General features: G+C 37.7%; 1 protein-coding gene and 1 pseudogene across 2 annotated transcripts in view; both read left to right on the top strand.

Annotated features, from left to right (window-relative positions):
• The first annotated feature begins 6365 nt into the window (after nt 1–6365).
• On the top strand, nt 6366–13100 carry LOC122139696 (annotated as a pseudogene).
• Nucleotides 13101–17244: 4144 nt separating this feature from the next.
• The window catches only part of tmem107 (transmembrane protein 107), a 4832-nt gene continuing 4576 nt past the window's right edge, over nt 17245–17500 (top strand). The window contains exon 1 of one of the 2 annotated variants that reach the window (XM_042738715.1): nt 17245–17500. This exon is cut by the window's right edge and continues 22 nt beyond it. The gene's annotated coding sequence lies outside the window, so the exon portion shown is untranslated. The other variant, XM_042738713.1, reaches the window with a different exon arrangement.

The raw sequence follows: 17500 nt of genomic DNA, 5'->3' as shown, positions 1-17500 counted from the left end.
AGCTACGTTTTAATTTTTGTACAGGATTGTTCCCCTTGCACCCACAAAGGGGTATTTTGAGGATCTACACTAGATAACCAATACATTATCTTCTGAATGTTACTTGCCCAATAGTAAAATAAAAAATTAGGTAACACCATCCCTCCTTGACATTTAATCTCTGTAAGAAAGTTTTCCTGATGCGAGGGGTCTTATTCACCCACAGAAAGGAAGTAATTAGACTATCCAGTTTAGTAAAAAAAAAATATTTCTAATAAAAATAGGTATATTTGAAAATAAATACAGAAACTGTGTTAAAATAGACATTTTAATTAGGTTAGTACGACCTGCTAAAGATAGGGGCAAAGAGGACCATTTAACCAAATCTTTTTTACATCGATCCAGAAATGGGCAAAAATTGGCCTTGAACAAATTATTAAATGAACTGGTAACTTGTATACCCAAGCCTGTCTTTTAAACAAACAATAGAAAGGCTGCTTTGAGAGGTCCCAAAAATATAAATAAAATTCAACAGACAGGCCATCAGTTCCTGGAGATTTAATAATAATAATATTAATAATACATTTATTTTATATATCACCTTTAAAAGTTGCTTTCTCAAGGCACTTTCCAAGAAGGCTTACATAAAGGAAAACACATCAATATTATATTATTATAAGACAATTTAATATAAATTCAACAAGAAATAAATCTCAAAACAATACAATAAAAAACTAATCAAATTGGAGGTATGAAAAAAGGGCCTGATATGGTTGGATTGGTGATGAGAGGTTGAAAATATAGATGTAGTGACCTCTTTTTTCCTGATCTGATTTGCTTTGTTTGATAAAATAGGAAATGGTTTCGTTGTCAAGCACGGAAAGGTCGGAGACGGTTGGATGGAGTTTGGGGTTGAATTTGGAAGTTATAGTGAATTCAGAGCATCTCAGGAAACCGAAAAAAGCCAGTATGAACATTGCATCGAGTGTACGAGCAGTATGAAGAGAGTGGTACCCTGAGCGGAGAATGTGGATGCATTTAGAGAGAATGTCTAAGGTTATTGGTTGTCTAGTGTCTGGGCTTGGAGGATGAGAGCACTGAATTCCTTTGATCAAAAGAGATGTTTGAGAATTGTTTATTTCAAGAGAGGGGGTCACCGTAGATTAATTTGTGAAAAATTGGATGCCGCTTAGATAACCTTTGATGGACTGGGCATGGAGGGGTTTTTTTTGTTTGTTTGTTTGTTTGTTTGTTTGTTTTTTCTCTCCTTCTCCCTCCAGGTGTTAAGGTAGGAAACGAAAGATGTGATTGAGAGTAGGGAGAAATCGGGAAATGAAAGGTTGTACGAGAGGTGGGAAACTAAAGGAGGGGGTGTTTGTGTAGTGGAATGTTGTAGGTGGTGATTGTGAATTGTCAGGTTATTGAAGTGGTTGTTGAGTTGGTTTGAGGTTTTAAGAGATATGTTATGGGAATACGAGTAGCGAATATTGAGGTACTGGGGTTGGCGATGGGTCTGCCTCCAGGGCCGGCACTTCTGAATTTCTGTGAGAATCTGAGACTTGATGGCATTAGGCACAGGGAGTGGTACCTGAGCTGCAGCATTCTGTGGGGTAGGTAGTCAGACTGCTGTGAATGAAGTGTACTGGGGTTTAGATTGGAGAGAAGGGTTGGAAGGAAGATATGGAGGGGCCGTAACCTTTTGCAGAAGCAGCCTCACGCTAGCGTCTGCTATGGGAGCTGGAAGCCGCTGAAAAGGAAAAGGATTAGAAGTAACAGGAGGAAAGACTGAGATGTGAGGGCATGTGTTGCAAGCGTAAGCAGCTTTGCGCTTGTTTCTGCTGCTGTAGCTGTAATCAACGGGGGCTTGTGATATTTGGAGGAAAATGCTGAAGAGCCTGTGCAGCCTGCGTAGCTAGCAGAAGCAGCCTCACGCTAGCGTGTGTTACGGGAGCTGGAGACCACTGAAAAGAAAGAGAGTAAGCAGGAGAAATGACGACTTTGACAACATTAAAAAGTGCTAAAATGACAAAAAGACATGCTTTTCCTTTTAACCACTCAAAAAATAGTAAGTATTGAAACAGCTAGCCAGCCAAGCTGCACATCAGCTGGTAGAGACTTGGAGAAAGGTGCCTAGCAGTATGCACAACGCATGCAAATTAGGTTGTTCAATAATACATTTTAATAGTTTCTTTATGATACGCCTTAGTTGTTAGTTTGCACTAGGGGTTGCACAGACTAATCGACTTCAATGCTCTGCCATGACGCTTTAAGCTTGACTTCGACTAGTCCCTGGTCCTATAGAGGGCGCAACAGGATAATAAATCTTTGAAGGACTTCCACATTTACGCTCCGTTTCCAAACCGTTAAAATGACAAATAAATGTATGCTCCGAAAGCTCCATGTGTGATTATATTACTGGATGCTCGAAATTGAATGGGAGAATGCACTTTCTAAACAGCTTATTGTAAAGTAAGTTAAACGCTGTTCTAATCTAATGCACTGCTGCAATGTAACGCACACACATAGGCTACCGACAGTAGATAGTACTGACACGCAGATCGCGCGCGCACAGAATCATTCAGCGTGGAAATATACTGTCAACACTGTTCTGTGATTTCTCAAAATAGCTTAGAATCTGAACAGTTCAAGCACATATTTCTTAACTAAATCCCACAGCGTCACTACTACTAGAGAGACTCTATGGAGTCAATATAATATCACATATATACGCAAAAAAATTTTGCAAAAGAAAATAAAGTTTTGCAAACAAAAATTAAAGTATTGAGGAAAATAATTTTGCAAACAAAAATAAAGAATTGCAAAACATAAATGATACAGCGCGAAAGCAATGATTTTGCAATACATATTTTCCATGGTCATATCTACAATTTTATTTGCAACACTGATTTTATTTTGCGCGTCAGTCTAGTTTGAGCTTGCGCTGCAGTTTTTCCTGTGCGCTTCATTTTTCTGCGCGTCTCGCTTTTGTGGCGCTGTTTTTGACGTGGGGGTGGAGTCAAGGGGCAGGGGCGTGTACAACATGCCTCCCTGGAAGTGACGTCATCGGCCCGAGACGCAGCTCACTGATCCAGGTACTGTCATGATGAGCAGATGCATGCGAGTGGATCGCTTCCTTTTATTCACTAGCATTAAAACATGCATGGTTTCGTTTTATTAACTTTATTAACAAATGTATTATGTGTATTAGCAGCAGCGTTTGCTCAAGTTAAAGAAGTTGTTACCATGCACATCTATTGTTTATTTCTCTCGATGTGCGCTCTTTTACTGGCATAAAGTTGGCTTGACGTTGGACGTTCGATATTCGCAAATCTAGGGACCGTCTCTAAAGTTACATGCGAAACTACTATACACTTCTCTAACGTCAATAGCATGCAAGGAGAATGACTAACAGTCATGAAAACAACTGTTAACTGTTCATCCAGGTGTCAACTATAATGCACACACCTTTTATATTTTTTGATAATTATTAAAATAAACTGTAAATCATATGTAAAATATTGCTACTTTTCATTACACTTTTCATTAAAGTGCACTTTAGAGGATGAATTTAACAATAACCCTATAATAATAAATACTAGAATTATTAAATGAATAATTTGCTAGTTTCATTTTGTAAATGAAAACACTAATTTAACAAAGAACGTTAATTAGGTAAGCAATACACGAATTAAAAGGGGAAATAAGCATAACAATAATATAAAAAAATATAGCCCTATTTAATATAATATTATTATCAATTATTATATACGGTTAGCCTATATGAATAAATGAATGATGCATTTATATAGCGTTTTTATAATGGTATTGTTGTACACCCAATTCGCTGTACGATCATGTGGCGGTCTCTCCTCAACCACCAGCAGTGTGCAGCATCCACTTGGATATATTATATATATATATAATGATAAAAATAATAAAAGCCTTATATGCACATATATTACATAAAAAGACACGATCAACGGACTGTGGGATGGATAAAAATATTTGATCAATCTCTGATAATCTCAGGTTGCTATGGTCACGCGGGTTTTTGTTTATGCATTAAACTCGTGGCAAAATTAAACCAAAAGGATTCGAGCTTCATTTTTTTTTTATCTTACAATGACAGCAATTTATTAATTTATGCCAGGAGTTATGTAAAAGAAAAACGAAGTCGAGATCGATATAAAACTTGAGTCGTAGACCTCTTTAATGATGTACGTTATAGTTTATGAAGTGAATTGCATAATTTTACATTAAAACTAGCAGTAACTCTGAACTAATGTGAACAAAGAACGCTTCTGTGCGCTGGCGTCCTCCCACAGGTTAGATCTTAAACAAACACTGTTAATACACATGCAGTTAACCAAATGAAACAATACACATTTAATGCTATAAAAAGTGTGTGACTGGCATAAAGTTGGCTTGACGTTGGACGTTCGATATTCGCAAATCTAGGGGACCGTCTCTAAAGTTACATGCGAAACTACTATACACTTCTCTAACGTCAATAGCATGCAAGGAGAATGACAAACAGTCATGAAAACAACTGTTAACTGTTCATCCAGGTGTCAACTATAATGCACACCTTTTATATTTTTTGATAATTATTAAAATAAACTGTAAATCAAATGTAAAATATTGCTACTTTTCATTACCGAATGGGCTCAAATTTAAAATATGCCATAATTTGAAGCTCAATAGCATTTGAACAGAATGACTCACTTTCATAAAACATACTATAAAGTGTTCATCTAGGTGTCAACTATAATGCACACCATTCATATTTTTCATAATTATTAAAATAAACTGTAAATCATATGTAAAATATTGCTACTTTTCATTACCGAATGCACTTAAATACAAATTTAAAAGCTCAATAGCATTTGAACAGAATGACTCACTTTCATAAAACATACTGTAAAGGTTTCATCTTCGTGTCAACTATAATGCACACCGTTCATATTTTTCATAATTATTCAAATAAACTGTAAATCATATGTAAAATATTGCTATTTTTTTCATTTGAGCTTTTGAGCTTTAAATTAGTGTTTACATCCATTTGGTAATGAAAAGTAGCAATATTTTACATATGATTTACAGTTTATTTTAATAATTATCAAAAAATATAAAAGGTGTGCATTATAGTTGACACCTGGATGAACAGTTAACAGTTGTTTTCATGGACTGTTAGTCATTCTCCTTGCATGCTATTGACGTTAGAGAAGTGTATAGTAGTTTCGCATGTAACTTTAGAGACGGTCCCTAGATTTGCGAATATCGAACGTCCAACGTCAAGCCAACTTTATGCCAGTAAAAGAGTGCACATCGAGAGAAATAAACAATAGATGTTCATGGTAACAACTTCTTTAACTTGAGCAAACGCTGCTAATACACATATTACATTTGTTAATAAAGTTAATAAAACGAAACCATGCATGTTTTAATGCTAGTGAATAAAAGGAAGCGATCCACTCGCATGCATCTGCTCATCATGACAGTACCTGGATCAAGTGAGCTGCGCGTCTCGGGCCGATGACGTCACTTCCAGGGAGGCATGTTGTACACGCCCCTGCCCCTTGACTCCACCCCCACGTCAAAACAGCGTCACAAAGCGAGACGCGCAGAGAAAAATGAAAGCGCACAGGAAAAAACTGCAGCGCAAGCTCAAACTAGACTGACGCGCAAAATAAAATCAGTGTTGCAAATAAAATTGTAGATATGACCATGGAAAATATGTATTGCAAAATCATTGCTTTCGCGCTGTATCATTTATGTTTTGCAATTCTTTATTTTTGTTTGCAAAAAGCAAAATTATTTTCCTCAATACTTTAATTTTTGTTTGCAAAACTTTATTTTCCTTTGCAAAACTTTATTTTTTTGCGTATATATGTGATATTATATTGACTCCATAGACTCTGCCATGTAGAATTAATTCACTAATGCATTCATATAAATCTAATCTTTACTGTGCTACTTTATCTATAACTGATTTAGAACGAGCAGAAATCTGTGAGAAATAAAACTACCCAAAGGCAAAAGAACTGATAAAAATTAGCTGTTATAGGGCCAATAGCCATGTGGGCAGCGCTGTGTCATATTCCATAACTGTGCACAAGGAGTTTGTCACAGCTCCAGACTTATTTGTTCATTAATGATGTCATCAGTGACTAGTCGACTCGACTTTCATCACATAAAAGTTGACTTTTAAAAAATTCTGAAGTCGTTCAACCCCTCGTTTGCACCTATAATTGTTAATTATTTAGGTACACTGTTGAACTTATTTTCTCGAAAATCGATCTTTTTCATCTTATCTGTCTATCGGAGTACAATGTGGTGATGAGGTACTTGTTCTTCTGATTTAGCCTCTCATTTTGCTGGTCCCTATGAAATTTGGACAAGCCACCATTACCTATTTAGGTAAGGAGGTGGGAAAGGGGCAGGTTCGTCCTGTGGAGGCTAAGGTTGCTGCCATTACTGAGTTTCAGGAGGATACTATCATAGCTTTTGCCGGAATTTTTCTATTGTTGCATGCCCTCTCACTAGTTTACTGAGCCCTTCAAATCCATTTGTATGGACCAAAGAATGTCAACATGCTTTTGATAGTGTGAAGGTGCTTTTGTGCAGTGTACCCGTCTTGGCTGACCCAGATCTATTACGCCCTTTCAAATTGGAAGTTGATGCCAGTGCGGTTTGTGTTGTCGTTTTTCCCTCTCTTCTCTCTCTTGTTCACCTTTACTTTCACTTTCTTAGCACTGCTTCATTGGTTCTGTTCCTGGCTATGAATGTTGGAGGCGATGATGTCATCTCTGTTTTGTTCCAATTGGTGGATACTGGGATCTATAAAAGGAAGACGGTGAAAACGCAAATGGATGCCTTGCTCGTTGTTTGTTGTTATCCTCTTTTGCTATTGTGATTTTAAGCCGATGCTAAGTTTGTGTATGGTGGGTTAATCTTTTGTTTTGTATATCTGCGTGTGTTTTGGATATTACCTAAAAGCTCCATTTCACCTCCATTCACTTAAACATCTTTTGGTTGTATTTATACAATGGGGAGGGAAGGAGAGGAAAAGTAAGAATATCACGTGATATACATTTTGCATCTCGCAGTGAATTATTGTTAAATACACTAGGTAAGGGGCGTGCGTCACCTGCTGTATTTTTGGTTTCAAGTCAGTGACAGTAGCTTAGGGTATCTTTGGCTACTGAAGATTTTCTTTTCTTTATAATAGTAATAATATTTTGTAACTGATACGAAACTTAATAGGTAGCCAGTGCAGAGACTGTAAACTTTAAAGACCTGCCATGCACAGCATTACACAGTGTGTGTGTGTGTGTGTGTGTGTGTGTGTGTGTGAGAGAGAGAGAGAGAGAGAGAGAGAGAGAGAGAGAGAGAGAGAGAGAGACTCTACAGGAGCAGGAATGAGGAAGCAGCTTTTTTTTTTTTTTACTCACTTGACTCAAACACAGAAACAGGAAACAGGAATCACATGAGTTCAGGGAAAGAGAAACTGAAGTGTAGTTGAGCTGTTGTGTGTTTGTGTCTCTGTATTCTTGCAGTAAAATGGCAGAAGCCAGAGTTTCTCAGGATGAGTTCTTGTGTCCAGTGTGTCTGGATCTCCTGAAGGATCCAGTGGCCATTCCCTGTGGACACAGTTACTGTAAGAGCTGTATTACAGACTGCTGGGATCAGGAGGATCAGGAATGTATATGTGTGCTGTGTACGATGGATGAACATAAAAACCACGACACTGTATCAGCTGCAGCACAGAGGACAGAGAAACAGGTATTTAACACTAGACACTGATGAAGTATTGCTGACATTCATTTCATAAATGTTTATATCAGCACCATATAAACAGCTGACAGCATTCACACAGCAGCTGCAAGAATTTTACTGTTGGCTGAAAATGAACTGTAAACCTTTATGAACACAGTCTTTCATAAAATGGGCTTTCATTACACTATTTACCTGTTCTTTGACATATAATACATGTAATAAATATATACGTCCATCAGTCAAAATGCAGAAACACTGTCAGTGTGAAGCTCTAAGTTTCACTTTTATAATACTTACACTTGTAGTAATTCATGTATGATAATTGTAACCCATCATCACTTTTAGAGTTTGAATCTACAGTCATTAGTTATCAGCTCCACTTTTACTGGATTCATCTGTTCACATGATGATTAAGTGCCAGTAGTTTTCTGCGAGTTTCACTATCATCTGTTTGTCCTGCAGAAGCAGCTGAAGGAGACACAGAAGACGCTCCAGCAGAGAATCCAGCAGAGAGAGAAAGATCTTCAGCAGCTGAGAGAGACTGTGGAGTCTCATAAGGTGAGTCTGGAGAAGAAGAGAAGTTTTGTCTCAGTCTCAGTTCAGACTCACTGAAGCTGAATCACTGTGTGTCCTAACAGCGCTCTGCACAGACACAGCAGTGGAGGACAGTGAGAGGATCTTTACTGAGCTCATCCGCTCCATTGAGAGAAGGCCGCTCTGAGCTGATACGACTGATCAGAGATCAGGAAAAGACTGCAGTGAGTCGAGCTGAAGGACGACTGGAGCGACTGGAGCAGGAGGTCAATGATCTGAGGAGGAGAGACGCTGAGCTGGAGCAGCTTTCACATACACAGGATCACATCCAGTTCCTGCAGGTAACACAGATCTAGAAGAACAGGATCATAGTGGACTTGAGCAGATCCTGCTGTGACAGAGACTCACAGAGAAACAGTTCATGAGTGTCTTATTATATAATCATCAGTCAGACTCTCACCTGATCATCTTCTTCTGAAATATATCTTCTGTATATTTCTGCTGACGGGCACAGGTAGCTAAATATAACATTTATTATAATGGGTTTATGTGAAGATTGTTTTAAGTTCACTTAAATTAGATTTTATTTTTAAAGTCTAATAAATGTTAAAATTGTTAGCTCTTAATGTAATGTTCAATGGCTATAGTCAATGTTAAATATTAGGGGAATTTTTTTTATAGGGAAATCAGTATTACTTGGTATCAGTGATACTGGCTGTCAGTATTAAAAAAGATTCATTAAATATAAAAAATGTTGTTTGTACATTAATTTGAGGATTGAATATGAAAGTATTGCATATATATATATATATATATATATATATATATATATATATATACACACAGTATATAAAACATTTATGTCCCCCTCACTTCTGAAATGATGGCTACACCCCTGGACACCTAAATTATTTTTGCTCCATCCATGCAATAACCGCATCCTTCTGTCAACCAAGCTTTCTCTTTTCTTGAACTGCTGAGTGTTCTGGTAATATCAATAGTATGACCCATTTCAGGAGCTGTCAAAATTAAAATTAAAATTAAAATTAGAGTCAAGGTGTTACTGTGGCTCAGTGGTAGAGCATTGCGTTAGCAGTGCAAAAGGTTGTGGGTTCGATTCTCAGGGAACACGTAAGGTAAAAAATGTATAGCCTGAATGCACTGTAAGTCGCTTTGGATAAAAGCATCTGCTAAATGCATAAATGTAATGTAACTGACTGTCAAAGCAAAGTGTGGTTTGAATGCCCCGCCCCCTGCTGAACTGGAGGTTTTGATTGGTTTTGCACCCAAATCAGACTTGTCTGTTATTGGCTGAAGCGCAGTGCCCGTCAAACGCCAGCTCGCCCTGTTTCTCTATCAGCAGCTTTGTCTATTTTGTACTTTTGCCGGAAAATAAATGTAGCGAAGTTGAACACTTTATTTTTATTCAACTCAAGTAAAAGTAAAAGTACCACAATTTAATTATACTCAAGAAAGTAGAAAGAAAATAAAAATGTACTCAAGTACAGTAATGAAAGTATCTGTAATTAGTTACTTTACACCTCTGCTTAAGGATCCTTGTGAAGTTTCAGTGTCTTTAAACACTCTAAAGTTATAAATAATGGTCAGTCTAGTCATAGCCTTTGAGCTGCTTTTCCTGAGCAAATCTACTCAACCCTACAATGAGACTACATTGATGTGTTCTCAGCAGATGTTTTATCTTCTAAACTATTTCCTAGAAAGTTCACATATAGTGTAAGTGTCAAACACTAGATTCTGTAGCTCTAATGTGATATAATGAATATGAGAATAATGAAGCTGATGTTGTGTAAGTGCTGGATTGAGGTGAGTTACTAAAGATCAGTCAAGTCAACAAGAGACGCACAAATCTGATTTTGGTGCAGGTTATTGGGTGAAGTGTGGAGCTGATGAGTTTTGATTTGTGTTTTCTGTAGAGTTTCCAGTCTCTCTCAGCACCTCCTGAATCTACAGACGGAAATGATGATCTCTTCAGTTCTCTCGTCTCTTTTGATGGTCTAAGAGAATTGTTCCATCAGCTGAGAGACAAACTGGAGGATTTCTGCAAAGAGGAGCTCAAGAAGATCTCAGACAGAGGTAAAGTCCTGGAGATTCATCTGCTCTCAGAAACCAGTCCATCATCATCTCATATCATGGAGAACATCATATTAGAAATGTCTTAGGAATAGATACAGGATCATGAGAATCACACTGTTCATGTCTGTTGATTTCCACAGTCACACTCACCAACATTGATCTCTGGACCAGGAACGACTTCCTACAATGTAAGTCTGTAAGAAAACAAGCAGAAAAACTCACTGAGTGTGTTCATGTTCTTCCTGTAGAAGGAGAAAGAAGAGTTTTATAAATAATGTAAATGAAAGGGCTGCCCTCGACTAAATATTTTTCTGATCGACTAATAGTCGTACATTTGAAGCGATTAGTCGACTAATCACATGGTTATATTAATTAACCATATAATTCATAATAATGAGCCTTTAATTGCCCATAGTCTATCAGCGCTCAAGTACTAGCATAAAGCAGAAGTAATGATTATGAATGTTTCATGGAAAAAATAGCAAGAAGACTGCCTTAACATCATAATAATTCATTGATAAACTAAGTTATTTATTTGTTTTTTTGAAGTTCATAGAGACCAAGATAGCTTTCATTATTTAAAAAAAGCACAACAATTTGTGTGTACACAAACGAAAGTAGAGCTTTTGCAGATTCGAAAGATGTATTACTCTTAGTAATACATCGAGTACTCGAGTATTTTAAGTTGAATGGAAATGATTGCACCCGTCATGCACTCTGCACAAACACTGGAATAGCACATATTTTTCTACGTTTAAATTAGATTGAGTGGCCATGTAATGATGCTACAACTTACATGTTTCTAATAATAAGCCATATTTGAGGTCGATAATCGAAACAAACTTTTGCATATCCTGTCTAGAGGTGTGCGATATTGACAAAAAAATATATATTTTCTGGGATTTTATCGATGATTATAATAAGGCAACATTTTGCTGAGTGTGTTATTGTTCAAGCTTGAACGTGTGTATTTGTTACATGTAGCTAACATGTGCCACATGTGCTCTTATATTGCAACATGTGGTGACATGTTGTCACTGTTTTGATATATTAAACATAAAAGATTGAATTCTGATATTTGAAATTCTAATTTAAAATTTGAAAAGATACTTTAAATGTGAAATTAAAACCGCCAGCAGGTGGTAGCAAGTCACTGTTAATAAGTGAGTCATTGAGATTAAACCGAATCATTTAACGCTTGATTCATTCAGGAACAAAACACTGTCATGTTGCTCAAAGACGCATAACAGTGCTGTGGGTTTGTTTGGAATTATTTTTGTTGTCGAAATAGAGCAAGAACAGGCGGTATGGTTTTTGAATGGTTATTGTTTTTGTTTTAGATTCTTGTTTATTGAACTGTTGTAAAAAAAAATCAATATCACATTTGTAATCATGCTAATGTTTGGTGATATACTTGATAATGTCAAATCACACATCGTTAAAACCACAATTACGATATTGTCGCACATGATATATATATCGCACACCCCTAGTTCTGACCGATGTGCTGTAATAACCACACAGAGCAGCTGTTAATGACCTGTCCATCACAGACTGCTGACTTCACCACTTTCAGTGGATTTTTTTTTTTCTTTTTTTTCTGCGACTGATAAAATTGTGATCAACTAAGCCTCTATTAGTGGGCAGCCCTAGTAAATGATGATTTGCACAGATATCTGTTCATCTGTACTGAGACACTGATGATACACTGAACATGAAGAGTTCAGCTACATGAAAAGTTCAAACAGATTCATAATTCCTGATTCTGGTGTGTTTTATCTCCATCAGATTCCCATCAGTTCACTCTGGATCTGAACACAGTGAATAAACGACTCCTTCTGTCTGAGAACAACAGAGTGATTACCAACACTGGCACAGATCAGCCGTATCCTGATCATCCAGACAGATTTGATGAGTATTATCAGGTGTTGTGTAGAGAGAGTGTGTGTGGACGCTGTTACTGGGAGCTGCTGTGTAGTGGAGATTATGTGTGTATATCAGTGTCATATAAGAGCATCAGCAGGAAGGGAGACGGTGATGAGTGTTTCTTTGGATCTAATGATCAGTCCTGGAGTTTGTTCTGCTCTCGTTCCAGTTGCTCATTCAGACACAATAACATTGAGACTCGTCTCCCTATGAAGTCCATGAGCAGTAGAATAGGAGTGTTTGTGGATCACAGTGCAGGAACTCTGTCCTTCTACAGCGTCTCTGACACAATGAGCCTCATCCACACAGTCCAGACCACATTCACTCAGCCACTCTATCCTGGGTTTTGGGTTGATAATAAATCATCAGTGAAACTGTTGATGAATCAGAATAGACTGACGAGAGATTCTACCCATAATGCTTTGAGCTGCTCGATGAATCAGTAACAGTGAGATGTTATGGCAGTTGAGTGCACTATATCAGAAAGGAGTGAATGAAATAAGTGAACGGATTCGGACGCTGACATATACACTGCTTGTGAGACTTAGAGCTGTTGCACAAATATCTTTGTCACATATGTACTTTTATATTACATGTACCTTATTTTAGAAAATGATATTAATAGCAATAACACTCAAAATTACTTTATATTGTAATTACACATACCTCCGTGTCAGCTTTGTGGTTTCATCGATGGTATATTATTAATTTGTTTTGTAATGCTTTTATGTTCATAATCATTGAATACTATTAAAATTTTATTTTAAGAATAAAATGACAAGATTTGACATCGTCTGAGTGTACATTATCGTTCAAAAGTTTGGGGTGAATAAAAATAAATGATTTGAAGTAGTATGAGTGTTAATTATGGTTATGTTGTTTTGGGTTTATATTTTTGTGTTTTTGTTTGTTTTTTGTTAACAGTAAATTGTCCATAACAAAAATGTCATATATTCAACAGCCAATCAAATACTTAACTAAAAAAGCACATGGTCAACAAGAAAACCTGTTGGTTTGTAGCAGACAAAGTCAAACAGATTATGTACAGTATTTTACCATATTACTGTAGTTCAAAAGCCCAATTAGACCTCAACAGAACACCCAATATATATTTACATTTACATTTAGTCATTAAGCAGACGCTTTTATCCAAAGCAACTTACAAATAAGGACAATGGAAGCAATCAAAAACAACAAAAGAGCAATGATATCAGGTGCTACAACAAGTCTCAGTTAGCTTAATGCAGTACACGTAGCTGTCAGGATTCTGGACTGTTCTGTGTCGTGTTTTGCCCTTGTTTCCTTTGCCCTGAATACAACCTCCTCCTGCTGGAGCAGGTGGATAAAACACTCGAGGGTCATACCAGACTGTTTCTGGCAATTGCCCATCTCACCACCTATCCAGACGACGCGCTCTGCGCATTCTATGACACCAGCCTCAATATCGCGTGCAAAGCACCGTCGTCCAAAGATGGCCCTCAAGCGGAATTCGCCGCCTTTGTGGAGTGGACACTGTTGCCACTCCCGACGTGCATGCCTGAGGCTACCGCTGATGGAGAGCCAGAGCCCGCCGTGACCGACGAGCCACCGCCTGAGTGAGTGACAGAGCTGAGGATCGCCGCGAAGCCGGAGGCCATGACATCAGTCAAGTTGTGTGTGTGCCGGCAACAACGCCTTCCATGAGGGAGAAAGCCACAGTGGTGTGAGCGCGGAGAGGAGCTCCACCCCCTGCACCGTGGCTTAGGGTGAGCTGAGTATGGTGCAGCATAAGTCCCAAAATTAAGAGGAGAGAGCTCCAGTCCCTGAATCCATTCAGAGAGTCCTCCACTGCCCGCTCCTAGAATGCGCCCTTAAGTGTCCGCTCCTCCAGAGCACAATCCTGTTTCAATGTTCAGCCTAGAGGGGGCTCTTGATTCAGAGTTTAGCCCCGAATGCCAGAAAGCTGTCCCACTGCTGTCGTCTGGCAGCCCCTCTGCTCACCCTAAGCACCCAAACTATGCGCTGCGAGCTCCGTGGGACTGACATCATCCAGTGTTGCCATGGCTGGAGTCTCCCTTGACTCCACCTCCAGCCTCCGAGGCCTGGACTCCACCTCGGCCCGCTGACCCGTCGGCTCCACCATGGCTCCTAGTTCCCTCCTCTCTGCCGTGACCTAGCCATCCACAAGCTCCACCAGGCTCCCTCATTCCTCCGGCTCCGCCTTGGTCCGGCGTCAACCATCCTGTGCCTCAGGACTCCACTCCTCAGCTTCGCCTCGTCCCTCCATCCCTCTGGCTCCATCAAGCTCCTTCATCCCCTCAGCTCCACCGTAGCCTCCCGGATCCACATCTCCGTTTTTTCTTATTTGGTCATTTTCCTGTCCTAGTTTAGTTAATTAGTCATTTTGTACACCTGTGTTCCCCTGATTGCCCTGTTAATTATCCCAAGTCTATGCTGTCTGAGATTATACGTCAACCCTGGTGTTACCTGTGCTCCTGTCCGCCCTGTGTATTTCCTTGGATATTGGATTATAAAAAGACTATTGTGTACGTTTACGCCTTGTCTCCTTCCTCGCTCCTCTCATTAGGGAAATGTGACAATAGCATGGTTTTTTGATTATATAATAAATAAATAGAATACAGAATAGAACAAGCTAGAGTTAGAGGCCTTATAGAAACATATATAAATAATTGACAGATTCATTATACAGTCCCTTGTGAAAGTATTTGAACACCTTCATTTTTTTTCCCACATTTTGTTATGTTGCAGCCGTATGTTAAACTGTTTTAAATTACTTTTTTTTATTTTTTTTATAAATCTGTATTCAATACATACATAATGGTGGAGAAAAAAACAGAACTGTCACAACTAAATTTATAAAAAAATTTAAAACTGAAATAAGTACATTGCATAAGTATTCAAACCCTTAACTCGGTACTTAGCTGAATCACCTTTACCTGAAGCCTCTCTTCACCATTTGCTCAGCTCTAGGAAAAGTCCTGGTTGTTCCAAATGTCTCTCATTATGGATAATGAAGGCTACATGTTTCTGTAGCAGAATTTTTTTCTGAACTCTTCCCCAGATGTATGGTTTTATGCAATCCTTTCTCTGAGTTCTACAGGCAATTTTATGACCTCAGGGCTTGGTCTTTGCTTTAATATGCATTTTCAGCTGTTAGATCTTTTATTAAGACATGCGTGCCTTTCCAAATCATACCCATTCAATATAGTTTGCCACAGGTTAACTTCACTTTAAGTGTGGTAACCTTTACAAGCAACATGAATGTTCCTGAGCTAAATTTCAACTATCCCAGATAAGGGTGTGAATACTTATGCCATTAAATCATTTAAGTTTTTATCTTTAATAAATTTGCAAAGATGTTAAAAACCTGTTATTTGCTTTGTCATTATGTTGTATGGAGTGTAGATTGATGTGGGGGGAAAAGTAATTTAAAGCAGTTTAACATAAGGCTACAACATAACAAAAAGTGAAAAAAAAAATAAGGGGTTTGAATACTTTCGCAAGGCACTGTACATTTATATACACAGTCTCTTCTTTTCTCATTAAGGGGTCGTTCACATATCTAGTCTTTTGCACACTCAAGTTCCTTATTTCAAATGTTCTCGTTTCTTCAGTCGATGAGCGGAACAGCTGATAATTACAGATTATGATTATTTCTCTTTCTTGCTTTATCAGTTGAAAGTTGTTTTTCTTATAATGATTGTTTGATGTTTATAACACAGTGCGTCGTGGGTCTGCTGTTGCTATAGTAACAAACGCTACTGTGACGCACATCCGATCGACAGATAAACCGCGCGATCTTATTTGCTACAATGTCCTGAAATATCTTGATGACCTAATCTTTCTACAGCATACATCTATATTATATACTAATAAACATTTATATTATCTCTTTAATGTTTAGGCCTACTATTAATATGGTTTTAATAAAATGTTATAAATATGATGTGTTATAGATTACTAGCATCAACTAAGACAAGTGATCGTAATGGGAAATATACTTAATTACAAGAATTAAAGTGTGACAAACAGCTAAATATTCTGATGATTTACCTGCTGGAGCTTTGAATCTATGTTTGTGATGTTTTACTGCCTTTAGCCCTTCACTCTTTCTCTCTCTCTGCCTTTTTTCTTTTCTTTCTTTCTTTCTTTTTGTGAAGACATTCTGTTTTGTTTTCTTTTTTGTCTACAAAGTGGTGTTATTTTTATTACATCTGATCAGGTACAATAATTTGATTGGACATTCTATAAGAACGTGGGTATTTTTTACCAGTTGTTAGCACTTTTACATTGCTATTCACATGTTTAAAAAATGCCCCGTAAATCACTTTAAGGAGTCAAATATGGGAATATAGTTATATTGTGTGCGTCGATGCCATATAAACCACACACACATATAATATAAAGCCAACTGAAAGATTGTTTGCCCATGCCTGCTTCAACTGTTCATGAAATACTCTCAATTTATGCTTTTTTTTTAACCTCTAAAAGTACCATATTTTTAATGTAAAATATGCTTATTTTATGCACTTTATCTTTCAGGTTTTTTTTTTTTTTTTGATAAATATAAAGTTTAATGAACCGCATTTATTTGCATTCATCAAATATATTAATTCAATTCGTTAGTGCATTCATTAAACAGAAATCATTTTAAATGTCTTCACTCACTTTTTGTCACTTTCATGCATGATGAACACAATTTCTCTCTCTTTTTTAAATCTTATAGAAATGTTTGAGTGGTATCATTGTTTCCACAAAAATATTAAGAGCAAAACTATTTCTAACATTGATAATAATGATAAATGTTTCTTGAGCAGCAGATCAGCATATTAGAATGATTTCTGAAGATCATGTGACACTGAAACTTCTTTGTAAACAATTGTAAAAGATTATGTGTCAAATAAATGAAACATGATGAAACATTAATTCGAGTTGAAATTAGTGACTGCAGTGATACATGACATGGTGAAAAAATGACTGAATGAATGATACTTAAACTAGGTGAAGATTCATTTTAACAGTGTGCTCTCTAAAAGCACAAGTGGCCCCTGCCGGACTCTGGCCCCGGGCCCCAGTGACTGTGGTCTAGAACCGCCCCCGGTCTCCGCGCCGGCAGGTGGCGACGTGAGCGCGCCGGCGCTCGTGCTCGAGTTCAGAGGGAAGACCGTTGCTGTAGTAACGCGGACGT

The sequence above is a fragment of the Cyprinus carpio genome, chromosome B14 (genome assembly GCF_018340385.1).
Source record: "Cyprinus carpio isolate SPL01 chromosome B14, ASM1834038v1, whole genome shotgun sequence".
Lineage (NCBI taxonomy): Eukaryota > Metazoa > Chordata > Actinopteri > Cypriniformes > Cyprinidae > Cyprinus > Cyprinus carpio.
Note: the sequence above shows the minus strand (reverse complement) of the source record. Positions and strands in the feature narration are given on the sequence as shown.